Here is an 11588-nt window from a genome sequence, read left to right on the forward strand (position 1 = left end):
GCCAGACAGACAGAGAGAGACAGAGAGACAGAAAGCGAGAAATCACCCCCCAGGGGGGGTGGTCACACCGCAATCCATTCTCCTCCATTCTCCTCTCGGGATCTTGGGCATGCACACATACATGCCCGGCGTGAGTTTTAAGTCACCGGGTCCGGGACGCGAACCGCGGTCGACTATATGGGAGTCCAGTAACATAGCCATTACACAAACTGCTGGTTCCTGAAAATGCAGATTCTTGAGCTCGTCCATACATGTGAACCCACATCCCTGAGTGGTACCCAGCAATCTGTGTCTTAGCAAGGCTGTCACTGGGCAACAGGTGTGGTGTTGCAATTAGGCTGCATTCTCTACTGATCTAACACCAACACTAAAAAAATGTGATACGGTATTAGACAAAGATGCATTCTCGTCATAGACCTAGAGCCTTAAAAATAAAGAAACTGGGACCAGCAGATGGCATAACGGTTACATCACTGGATTCCTACATAGCTGACCGTGGTTGGAGTTACAGACCTGGTGGCTTAAAATTCATGCCAAGCATGTGTGCATGTGTGCATCCTGAGAGGAAAACAGAGGAGAAGAAATTGAGATATGGCTATCCCCCCTTGGGGGTGATTTTTCATTTTCTGTCTCTGTCTCTCCAGTGAGCGTACGTGCCCTATAGCAAAAATCGCTCTAAAAAAAGAAAGAAAGAAAAAAAAAAGAAAGAAATTGATTTCTTCTTCAGCCTGGAAGGACGTTGTTGTAGAGGAACAGTAAATACCATGGGTTCCAGGGCTTTGGTGAAACCTCAGGGGTATGGCCTTCTGGCCAAGCGTCTGTGATTTCATATTGTTAGAGCATTTGCTGTATCCCTGAGTGTTGCAACTTTCTGTAGGTTTGCTTTACTACACAGTATCTCCATTTATGAATAAAAAGAAAAAATAAAGCTAAAAGCTCTCTCGTGAACCAGCTAGAATGGACTTTTGTTGCCCACTAACCCTTGAAATAGCAAAGTCTCTTGGATCCCAGATTCTGAAACCAAGAGGCCACACAGTCACTGTCTGACTAGACCAGGAGCCTGCAAACTTTTTATGTAAAAGGTCAGGCTTTGTGAGCCATGCACTCTCTATCGTAGCTGCTCAACATTCCCAGTAGAGTAGAAAAGCAGTCAGAGACTATATGTAAATAAGACTGGCCATGATCCAATAAAACTTTATTTACAAAAACAAGCTGCAAGCCTGAGGAGGTCTGTTGGCTATAATTGGCTGACCCCTGGGTGAGACTATAAAACATCAGGATGCATTCTTATGACCAAATGTTGAAGAGTCTACAGATTACCGAAAAGCTTCCCATAGCAGGTGGGTCTATTAATGCATACTACAGTTAGTAAATCGTTTATGCAAGAAATTCCTATTTTAATTGCTTCCTGACAATTTTAGATCACTCTATCTCCCCTAATGTGAACAAACATACTCTATGCTTAGAAATACACAGATTAAAAAATACCACGAAGACAAAGGGTAGAGAAGTTGATTTGTTTTGTTTGTTTGTTTGTTTTAAGGTTTTTGTCATAGGGTATATGCACCCACCAGAGAAAGTGAGAGGGAAAGTGAGAAATTACTCCCTTGGTGGGGGCATGGCCATGATTCAGTCCATTCTTCTCCATTGTCCTCCTGGATCTAGGGTATGTACCTACATGTGCCTAGCATGATTTTCAAGCTGCCAGGTCTGGGACTTGAACCATGGTCGGCCATGTGGGAGTCCAATGTCTTAATTACCATGTCACCTGTTGGTCTGAAGAAGCTTATTTTAATTAGAGTAAACTTTTTTTTGAGAGAGAGAGAGATTTTTGCTATAGGGTTCGTGTGCTCACCAGAAACACACAGAGAGAGGCAGAAAGTGAAAAAACACCCCCCAGGGGGGATGGCCATCCTCTGGCTGTGTCTGAGGAAGCCCTGCCTTTGGACCAGCAGATGGTGTAGTGATTACATTGCTGGACTCCCACATGGCTGACCGTGGCTCGAGTCCCAGGCCTGGTGGCTTGAAACACGCGTATGTGTGTGTGTGTGTCCAAAATCCTGAGAGAAGAAGGGATTGTGCATGGCCATTCTCCCTAGGGGAGTAATTTCTTGCTTTCTGTCTCTGGCTCTCTGGTGAGTGCATGCATCCTGTAGTAAAAATCTCTCTCTCAAAAAAAGAAAACCCTGACTTGGGACCAGCAGATATTGTAGCAGTTACATTGCTGGACCCCCACATGGCTACCAGTGGTTCGAGTCCAGGACCCGGTGACTTGAAACTCGTTCTGGGCATGTGTACAAGTGTGCCCGAGATCCCGGGAGAAGAATGGTGTAGGGATTGTGGTGTAGTCATCCCCCCTTGGGGGTGATTTTTCATTTTCTGTCTCTGTCTCTCCAGTGAGCGTACGTGCCCTATAGCAAAAATCGCTCTAAAAAAAGAAAGAAAGAAAAAAAAAAGAAAGAAATTGATTTCTTCTTCAGCCTGGAAGGACGTTGTTGTAGAGGAACAGTAAATACCATGGGTTCCAGGGCTTTGGTGAAACCTCAGGGGTATGGCCTTCTGGCCAAGCGTCTGTGATTTCATATTGTTAGAGCATTTGCTGTATCCCTGAGTGTTGCAACTTTCTGTAGGTTTGCTTTACTACACAGTATCTCCATTTATGAATAAAAAGAAAAAATAAAGCTAAAAGCTCTCTCGTGAACCAGCTAGAATGGACTTTTGTTGCCCACTAACCCTTGAAATAGCAAAGTCTCTTGGATCCCAGATTCTGAAACCAAGAGGCCACACAGTCACTGTCTGACTAGACCAGGAGCCTGCAAACTTTTTATGTAAAAGGTCAGGCTTTGTGAGCCATGCACTCTCTATCGTAGCTGCTCAACATTCCCAGTAGAGTAGAAAAGCAGTCAGAGACTATATGTAAATAAGACTGGCCATGATCCAATAAAACTTTATTTACAAAAACAAGCTGCAAGCCTGAGGAGGTCTGTTGGCTATAATTGGCTGACCCCTGGGTGAGACTATAAAACATCAGGATGCATTCTTATGACCAAATGTTGAAGAGTCTACAGATTACCGAAAAGCTTCCCATAGCAGGTGGGTCTATTAATGCATACTACAGTTAGTAAATCGTTTATGCAAGAAATTCCTATTTTAATTGCTTCCTGACAATTTTAGATCACTCTATCTCCCCTAATGTGAACAAACATACTCTATGCTTAGAAATACACAGATTAAAAAATACCACGAAGACAAAGGGTAGAGAAGTTGATTTGTTTTGTTTGTTTGTTTGTTTTAAGGTTTTTGTCATAGGGTATATGCACCCACCAGAGAAAGTGAGAGGGAAAGTGAGAAATTACTCCCTTGGTGGGGGCATGGCCATGATTCAGTCCATTCTTCTCCATTGTCCTCCTGGATCTAGGGTATGTACCTACATGTGCCTAGCATGATTTTCAAGCTGCCAGGTCTGGGACTTGAACCATGGTCGGCCATGTGGGAGTCCAATGTCTTAATTACCATGTCACCTGTTGGTCTGAAGAAGCTTATTTTAATTAGAGTAAACTTTTTTTTGAGAGAGAGAGAGATTTTTGCTATAGGGTTCGTGTGCTCACCAGAAACACACAGAGAGAGGCAGAAAGTGAAAAAACACCCCCCAGGGGGGATGGCCATGCTACCATCCCTTCTCCATTCTTCTCTCAGGATCTTAGGCATGCACAAACATGTGCCTGTTGTGAGTTTTAAGTCGCTGGGTCTGAGACTCAAACAGTGGTTGACTATGTGGGAGTCCATTACACCATCTGCTGGTCCCAGTAAGAGTAAACTATTTTCAAATTCTACTTTGATTGAAAGTCCTATCTGTGGGCAAACTAATGGAATAATGGTTAAGGTAGCTGGATGCCACATAGCTGACAGTGCTGTTCAAATCCTTGACCCAGCAGCTTGAGAAACAAGCCAGGCAGCATGTGTGTAAAAACATCACAAAATGAAAAGTGGAGGAAAAGGGATTGTAGCATGACTGTCTCCCATGGGGGGTGGGATGTGCTTTCTCACTTTCCTTCTCTTTCTCTCTCTCTCTCTCTGTCTCTCTCCGACGAGCACACACACCCTTCCCATGTGAAGAGACCTGCAGTTGGCATAATGGCTATGTCACTGGACTCCCATGTAGTTGACCACGGTTTGAGTCCCGGGCTCAGTGGTTTAAACTCACGCCAGGCACGTGTGCATGTGCACCCCTGATCCTGAGAGGAGAATGGAGAAGAAGGGCCTCTGGCATCCCCCCTGGGGGGTGATTTCTTGCTTTCTATCTCTCTCTCTCTGTGTCCTTCTGATGAACACACGCACCCTATAGCAAAAACCTTTCCAAAATAAATAAAAATAATAAAAACAATCCCATGCAAAAAAGATTTAGTAAGTTTCTGGGACCAGTAGTTGGCGTAATGGCTACGTGTCTGTACTCCCATGTAGTTGACTGCAGTCTGAGTCCCGGACCGGAGGCTTGAACTCATGCCAGGCATTTATGTATGTGTGCCCAAGATCCTGAGAGGAGAATGGAGGAGACGGGATTGCGGTGTGGCCATCCCCCCTGGGGGGGGATTTCTTGATCTCTGTCTCTCTGTCTCTGTCTTTCTGGTGAGCGCACACACCCTATAGCAAAAACCTCTCCAAAGAGAAAACAAAAGATTTACTAAATTTCACCTGAAGGATAAAAACCCTAAGTAGTCCAAGAAAATTTCAAGAAAATGCATCAATTAAAAATAAAAGGCAAACTACCTGTATGTACTATCAGATTGCTATAATTTAAAAAGTTAAAATGAAGCATTAAAATCAGGCAGACTTTCTCTAGTCCCAAAATGAGCAATGGGACAAAAATCTAGAGTTCAAGAGTGTCCAAGCAATGGATTCTCCACTCCCACCATTGTCCCTGCAGCCTCTTTCTGTAGCTTCTTTGCAACTCTCAGCAACACTGTACTTGATTTAGTATACGTTTTGGCATTTTCTTCACCAGTATTTTTCTTTTGGAATAATTTAGATTTGCAGAAAAGTTACAAAGATACTACAGAGAGTTCCTTTATACTCTTCACTCAGAAATTCCTTCAGTTTGCACATATTTTCAGAAGCTGACAGAATAAGAGATTTTAATCTTTATTTATAGTGCCAGTTTTTAAAAAATGAGACATTTGGAAGTAAATTCAAATGTCAAACTTGTACTTATTGTTTAAATAAACTGGATAGTATTTTTAATTTTTTAAGAAGTTTTTGCCTTAAGACTTATGCACTCGAGGAGACAGAGAGACAGAGAGAGGGCAAGTAAGAAATCACCCCCCAGGGGAGATGGTCACTCCGCAATCCCTTCTCCTCCATTCTCCTTCCTGGGATCTTGGGCACGCACGCACACACGCTCAGTCACACACAGCCAGTGTATGTTTCAAGCTACTGGGTCCAGGACCCAAACCATGGATAGGCCATGTGGGAGTCAAGTGATGTAACTGCTACACCATCTGTTGGCCCCTCAAATTTAGTATTCTGAACATGAAAAACTTCACTGAGCAAATCACCCTTCATTTTTCAGCTCAGAAAAGGCACAAACCATGACACTTTTAAGCATAATATTATTTTCGTTTTCTTCACATTCAATTACATTATTTGTGTCTGTCCCCAGAGATGCCACCTGTCTTGCTCCCTGCTCTCCCTGTTATATCTGGGGTCTGGAATAGTGCCTGGTGCACCCTGAATAGATATTCAATAGATTTACTGGACACATGAATGCATGAATGAAAGAATGCCTACATGAATGAGCAGTTTAGATATAGCAGGGATGATGGAATACACACAACTTACTGAGTCTTTCCTATATGAACTGTATTTTGGAGTCACCAAATACTGTCTGACCAGAGTACGCTCTTTAAGTAAGAAACCCGTTAATACATGTAATAGAATGACAGAATTGGGAGAGAACCACCATTTTTATAGTCTCTAATGAAATAACATATTCAGACAATGATTATTGGTAGATAAAATTAATAAGCAATAAAAATTGATGCAGGAACTTCACAATAGAGAAATCAAGATGTTACTCCCCCAAGCTCTTGTTTAATCTTAGCCTTACTAAAAGTGGGCTTCCAGATCCTATGTGACTCCTGATGTGACACTACATAAAGCACATAGCACTGAGGAAGCAGAATTCTTGCCAAAGAATTTAAATCTGGGTCCAATCAAGCCTCTAGACGTAATTTCCAAGTTCTAGTAAATTTGAGTGATAGCAAAAATAAATAAATAAATAAAAGCAACCAGTCAAACTCACTCCACTTTTACTGGCTATGCATTCAATGTACAATTTACTTATCAAAGTGAGACTAAGTCTGTCAGTGATTTGGGTGACCCATTTTTCTAAAGCCTCACTTAGCAAATTGAGAGACAGTATGCAGAAGGAGAGTTGATCTAGTGCACAACACTTCTTTGGACAAAGATTCTCATCCCTTGTTCCCATTCTGTTCAATTGGGCAAGAAGGAAATTTTGGAGAGAAGAGCTGGAGAGAAAAGCTTACTGCTGGCCTGCTGTTTCCCCCTTGGTTCCTATCTCTCTCCAGAATTAGTTGCCTCTTGAGTTAGAAGACACCCCCTCCTCCCTGTTGGGGCCAGCAGGTGATGTGAGGTTAAGGTGCTGGATCCCACATGGCTGACTTTGTGGTTCAAGTCTCAGATCTAGGGGCTTGAAAATCATGCCAGATGGATGTACCTGTGTGTTCAAAATCCCAAGGAGACAGAGAGGAAGGGACCGTGCATGGCCACTCTCTCAAGGAGTGATATTTCTCACTTACTCTCTCTCTCGGGATACTGCATGTGCCCTATAGCAAGAACAAAAAAAATGACAACAACAACAAAACCCTTTAACCTAAGGGAAAGCCAAGGATAAGAAGGAAGGAGGAAGGTAAATGGTATTAGCACTGCCAATTCTTGCTTGATATTCTCTCCATTTCCACTAACTGGTTATCCTTAAAACAGATAAAAGGAAGCAATCATCAGCTTTCTTACTGTACTAGGATAAAAAATTCTTTCTCCTCTTCCAGTGTTTGACTAACCAGGTTAAAGCCTCTGACTGGCTAGTTGATTTACTGAATTTACCATTTTTTTTTCTTTTTTTAACATTATTTTCCATGAATTTTTTGAAATCTCCCTCATACAATTGAGCCACAACTCAGTGAACATGGGGAAACAAATTTCCAGAATACTCCTTCAGAAACAGGTACGGGCAGAAGCTAAATGGGTTTCTAGTATCAGAACCACTGGGAAGCATGTTGGTTTCTCCCAACTTGAGTTTAGCTAATCCACACAGAGAAATACTATATCCATAAGGTTCTATGGTCGGAAGTGCTTTCATGGTTAATATACTTCATTACCACTGAAACCTTTAGGTCATGAAATATCAGATTCTGAGATGACAATCTCAATGTCTGGAAAAAAATTATTCAGACCACATCACTATGCAAATTAGCCTCCCAACGAAGGACAGTGAACCCTCTTACTTAAGAGAAGTCTTACTTCCTCACAGGTAAGTGAGGCAAGTGTCCCCTTAATCCCAGAAAGTCATTATGATCAAAGTGCATGTCTTTTATATGGACATAAATGCTAAAATAATGGCAGAAAATAAAGACCAGAGTGTTATGTGTAAAGCACATAGGAGTGACTTCATGTTAGGAAAGGAAAATAAATTGATGCTTAAAGCTGGATTCTTCAACTCAAATGCCTATAGGGAAGACCGGTTGGGTTAAAGACTAATAAACTGCAGTATTTGGAATAATAATAAGACTAGACTTCTAATCTTCCAAAAGAAACCAGCTATATGATTTTTTATATAAAGTTTCCAGATTTTCAGATATTAGCAATGAATTTAAAAGAAAAATTTTAATAGGCTAAAAAAATTATAAAACTGTCAATGTATTGGGGCCAGCAGGTGATGTAGTAGTTATGGACTCCCACATGACTGAACGTAGTTCAAGTCCTGGACCTTGCAGCTTGCTTCATTATTATTTTTTTTTTCTTAGAGTTTTTTTGCTATAGGGCACATGCGCTTGCCAGACAGACAGAGAGAGAGAGACAGAGAAACAGAAAGCAAGAAATCACCCCACTGGGGGGATGGCCACGCTGCAATCCCTTCTCCTCCATTCTCTTCTCAAGATCTTGGGCAAGCACACACACGCACCCGGCATGAGATTTAAGCCACTGGGTCCGGGACGTGAACCGCGGTCGACTACATGGGAGTCCAGCGACATAGCCATTACGCTAACTGCTGGTCCCCTTGCAGCTTGCTTTCTCATTTTCCTCTCTCTCTCTATCTCTCTAGTCAACTAAAATAATAATAATAATAATAATAAATAAAATTAAATAAGTAATTCTAAAAAGAATTTATAGTGTAAAAGCTTACCTATGGCTACCAGTCTACAATCTCTGCTCTAAAATGTAACTTTAAATAATACAGTAATAAACAGAACGTTTTTCATTTAACCTGAATATATAAATTATTGGGTCATAATTTCTGCTCAACAAAAGTCATAAGGCCATGCAAAGAAAGGGAGAGTGATGAAAGACTACATGAGGAACTTTCCCCAAATTACATGTCTGAATTTTCATCACCACTACCACCACCACTCCTTGTGCCCGAGACGAATAAGCAGAAAGTGTATGGTTTACAAAAGTTCCTCAAGAGCACTAATGCCATATTCTCCCACTCTGGGGATTGCTGACCTTGAGAAAGTTGAAAGCTTCGAATAACTGGAAGATATTTTCCCAAATTGTAAAGACCAAACTCTCTGGGTCTAAGATGGTCAAATAGCATAAAAGGTAACTTTGAATATAAAAACTGCAAATACCGTCAATAACAAGGAAGTCACAGTAAGTATCACTAGTTCCACATTAGTAATTTCAGTGCCATGTACAAAGAAAACAACTGTTTGCCATGAAAGAGAAGCCAGGATAACATTTTGGTCCTTTTTAAATTTAGGCCTGTGAGTTCATTACTCAAGAAAGGAAGAATGGTGTCTTGTTTCCACATGATGCCTGACTGCAAATAGAAAATGTTAATAAATATTTCATAACATTTTTCTATTTGTGTCCTTAAAAAATAAAACAGAACTTTTTGCTTAGAGTGGCTAAACATAACCAGGATTACGACATACTATTCTAAGGTCTGACGTCAAATAAAAGATGTAAAGAAACACCTTCCTGTTACTGGTAAGGTCTCATTAATCTGTTTCTGTTATAAACACTTTCTAATCAAATCCTGCTTTTGGTTTCAGGCCTGCATTCTTCTCACTCACCTTGTACCCAGGAGTCAAGGCTTCCAGCGTGGCTTTATGGTCAAAGCTGATCTGCAGTGGTTTATCCTCAGATGGCTCCGGCTTTTCTCCTTAGGACATGTCTACTGACCCTACCATCTGGGCTAATTATAGAAGTGGCTCCTTAATTTCCTTCTTTTGCTGTTTTCCCAGCAAGACAAAGAACCTGAAAAAGAGAGATAACAGTCAAATTGTCCATCTCTACAGAACTTATATGAGATTTTCTCAGGGGGACTGTCTATTACCAATCAGAAAACTCCTCAAATTCATCATCTTTTTTTTTTTTAAAGAGAGATTTTTGCCCTAGGACATGTGTGCTCACCAGTGAGATAGAAAGCAGGAAATCATCACCCCCAAGGAGAGATGATGGCCATGCCATAATCCCTTCTCCACCATTCTCCTCTTGGGATTTGGCGCACACAGGCACATGCACCAGCATGAGTTTCAAACGACCGGTTTTGGTACTCAAACTGTGGTCAGTCACATGGGAATCCAGTGCCTTAACCACTATGCTGCCTGCTGGACCCCTAATTTATCTTTTAAAGGAAAAGTTTATGTGGGAAGGTGTCTCAGCTTTTTATTTCCTCTTATCAATCTCAAATCCGCTACCATTGAACTCCTCAGCAATCAGTCACATTCATAATTAACATCTTCCCCAGAGGTTGCAATATTAAAACACTCCATCAATAAATTAAATATTTTCTAAGAGTGGACAAAGCACATTTTGCAGAACCATATTTAACCCTCCAAGTAAGTGTAAACTCATACAGGGTTTTAAAAAATAATAAATATAATGGGGCCAGCAGGGGGCGAAGTGGTTAAGACACTGCACTCCCCCATGTTTGACAGTAGTTTGCGTCCTGGACCTAGCAGCTTGAAAATCATGCTGGTACATGAGTGTGCATGTCCGAAATCCCAAGAGGACAATGGAGGAGAAGGGATTGTGGCATGGCCATCCCCCCCAGGTGGTGATTTCTAGCTTTCCTTTTCTGTCTTTCTCTTGCAAACACACACATCCTATGGAAAAAAACTTTTAAAAAATAGTAAATATGAAGACGTTTTATCATATATGCACATAAATATGTAACCACAAGTACCCTGATAAAGACACATGAATATTTCCTACATTGCCTTACAAGAACATTCATTGTTGCTAAACTCTAAGAATGACGCTTTAGCAGACAAAACTGACTATTGCTAAACAGCACAGTTCTCAACTTGATGGAATTTTTTAGAAAGGTTGAAAAAAATAAGAAGAAATAAGTATGTTCATTTTAAAGAAAAAGAAAAGGAAACTTGATAAGTAATCCAAAGTAGGAGCTATAATTAGTTACTTTGATCCTGAAATACGATAGCATATTTTTCCTTTCAGCCATATACCTCCCTTGCAAGCTCCTTTATTCACAAAATAGTCTTACAAATGACCCCCAAGCTTTGATTTTTAAAACCCTGTTCTCTCAGTCTATTTCTGTTTTCTCTCATTACTTATATAGAAAGAAAAGATAAAACAAAACAAATGCATGCACTTGTGCACATGCACACACACACACGCACACACACACACACACACTCATACACACACATTTTGAAAGACTATGGCTGTCTGAAACTGTGAAAGATGTATTTTAACTCAGCATCCTTTCTTTCATTGCTCCTTTAAGTGCCATCTTTCTGCAAAAACTGTTGCAACCACCTACTATCTCTTTAAAAAACATTTTTTCCTGCTGGGTTGTAAGACAGTTCTGGGTATCTTGCAGGTTCTAAATAAAACTTAATCATTGATTATGGCAATGACATGGAAGAATTAAGGTTATGGTCCATTGAGATTATTTTTGTATGGTCAGCATTATGTCTTTTTATTTTCTACAAATACTACTCAATCTATGCTCCTTAATCTCATACATGAATAGTCTTCACACATACAGAAACATACACAGTCTGCATACATCATAATAGTCTACATCTATACAGAAACATACGTAACAGTCTGCATACACACATACAGAAACTCTCCCAACTACCAGTTTTTAACTCTTTCCTATGATGGACTCTGCCAGGTTCTGGAAAAGGAAAGGGCACAGTAAAAGGAGGAAAATAGAAAAAGAAGTATGGCCAAGAGCCACTGTGGTATCCTGCAGTTCTTTTTGCCCACCCCATTCTTCCCTAGTTTCATTCTCTGTAACTCCTACCATCCCCAAATGGCAAGTGAAAAGGCAAAGGAAAATAGAGAACCAGGTGGTAAGCAAGATTAAGATTTCC

The 11588-nt window shown here is 40.8% G+C and overlaps 1 protein-coding gene across 10 annotated transcripts in view; it reads right to left on the reverse strand.

Moving 5' to 3' along the window:
* Nucleotides 1–11588, reverse strand: part of OSBPL6 (oxysterol binding protein like 6) — a 236062-nt gene that overhangs the window by 126339 nt on the left and 98135 nt on the right. For all 10 annotated transcript variants that reach the window (XM_006151664.3, XM_006151663.3, XM_014589014.2 and 7 more), the window contains exon 2: nt 9312–9495. The gene's annotated coding sequence lies outside the window, so the exon portion shown is untranslated. The remainder of the gene's footprint in view (nt 1–9311; nt 9496–11588) is intronic.

Source organism: Tupaia chinensis, unplaced genomic scaffold, assembly GCF_000334495.1.
Source record: "Tupaia chinensis unplaced genomic scaffold, TupChi_1.0 Scaffold000322_1, whole genome shotgun sequence".
Lineage (NCBI taxonomy): Eukaryota > Metazoa > Chordata > Mammalia > Scandentia > Tupaiidae > Tupaia > Tupaia belangeri.